Consider the following 1958-nt stretch of genomic DNA (forward strand, 5'->3'; position numbering starts at 1 on the left):
ATTATAAGTACAAACATCAAAGAACATTGAAAAACGCTAATCTCCATAACAGCATAGTGAAAACAGCTTCTACAGCCTGCTAAACTACCACTACAAACATGGAAGAACCTTGAAAAACGCTAATCTCCATAACAACATAGTGATTAATCTGTCACAAGAATCATGAAAACCCTATTACAAATCTTGACAAACCATATTAACTTCCATCAGTTCTTGCTAAAACTGTCATTAAGAACGTGGAAGAACTATGAACAACGTTAACAACCAGCATAAAAGTATGATGATTAAAATATCTCTAGAATCATTAACTTTAACAAACCCTAATAAGTTTCACGGCATCTTGTTAAACTATCATTCAGAATCTTGACAAAACACCAACAATTTCTACAAACGCCTTCCCCTCTCACTCTGACAAATTTCCAAGGCCACCGAGACAAATAGTTGAGTTTTCAAGACAATTCCTCCTTTTAATAAACTAGAAATCTTGCCAGTCTATCACCAGAACCATAAAAACACTCTTAAAAAACACGAGTATCTTCAACTGGAGCCTTTGGAAAGCAGTGATGGTGAGGGAGCAAAGTGTTCCAGAATACACAGGCACGTTTTAGCAATTAACAGAAATATCACCTGAATATGAGAACAATGCCAACCACCCTCACCTATTATCAGCCACCTACCACGTACCACCTGGTCCACCCACTCACCTTGTGTTTGACTGAAGAGAATGAAATGAGCAGCGTTGGGGAGCCGCTCTATCCCACTGCACGTGTCGCTCAAACGCCTCAAACTAAGCTACTGTCCCAGCGTGGCACTCGTAGGCACTGTCACCGGATCTCACTGACATCATGGAAAGAATCAACACTAAACAAGATTTTTTCACCACCAAAATTGATCGCATAAAAGAAGGACGCAAATAAAAAAAGGTTTGGTGTTCTCTGCCTGGATGTGTTGCAGTTAATTATTGTCTATAGTGCTCCTTATCACCAGCAGGGCGTGGTTGAATGAGGGAATATAATCAAATGAAAATTAAACACACTGACACCTTTCTTTCCATCACTTACGGCCTCTGGTGATGTCATTTCCTTTGTCGTGGTTTCCAAGTCCCTTCAACCCAAAAGTACAGCCTAACACTGCCTTCCCAGAATCACACTGGCCCAGCTTTACTCCTTCAATGCCACGGCACATTTTTACATTGAGTTTTGAGTGTCATTAGACGATTTTATTTACATTAGCAAGGGTCTATGGAGGTCAGAAGATAAATGGCCGAAGTCTTGACTATTTTAATCTCCCACATAAGTTCTGAAGCTGTATAAAATCACCAAATAGTAATATGTAAACGGTTTTATTGACATTAGGAAGGGTCTATGGAGGTCAGAAGATTAATAGCCAGAGTCTTCACTGTTTTAATCCCCCATATAAGTTTCTGAACCTAAATAGAATCAGAATAGTAAGCAGACTATGAAACACGTGTCATAGTGCTGAAGGGATTAACTGAGGGGATTACAATGAAGAGATAGGATTTTGACTATAAGACACATTCAGCGCCTCATCCACTCCACTCCTTCATTCCTTCATTCCGCTCCCGATGTCAAAATAAAGACATTTTCACTCACTTTATCCATCCCATCCCGACTGATCACACTAACTTTCAATAGGCCTTAGTTAAAATTGCAATGCGTCTCTTAACCCCTGGAGTATCATGACGCGTTTCTATATTCATTCTGCTTACTATTTGGTGATTTCATACAGCTTCAGAAACTCATGTGGGATTAAAATAGTGAAAGACTGTGGCCATTAACCTTCTGACCTCCATAGACCCTTCTTAATGTCAATAAAATGGTCTAATCATGCACAAATCTCAAAGTAATAATGTGTCCCAGTACTGAAGAGGTTAATGGTGTTTTTTTTTTTTTCGTTTTTACTGACTGGTTAACAAGATTCTTTTTAACGTTATTAGG

At 39.0% G+C, this 1958-nt stretch overlaps 1 protein-coding gene across 2 annotated transcripts in view; it reads right to left on the reverse strand.

Annotated features, from left to right (window-relative positions):
- LOC123507808 (innexin inx3-like) overlaps nt 1–856 on the reverse strand; it is a 7501-nt gene extending 6645 nt beyond the window's left edge. The window contains exon 1 of one of the 2 annotated variants that reach the window (XM_045261014.1): nt 705–856. The gene's annotated coding sequence lies outside the window, so the exon portion shown is untranslated. The remainder of the gene's footprint in view (nt 1–704) is intronic. The other variant, XM_045261015.1, reaches the window with a different exon arrangement.
- Between the last annotated feature and the right edge of the window lie 1102 nt (nt 857–1958).

Source organism: Portunus trituberculatus, chromosome 23 (assembly GCF_017591435.1).
Source record: "Portunus trituberculatus isolate SZX2019 chromosome 23, ASM1759143v1, whole genome shotgun sequence".
NCBI lineage: Eukaryota > Metazoa > Arthropoda > Malacostraca > Decapoda > Portunidae > Portunus > Portunus trituberculatus.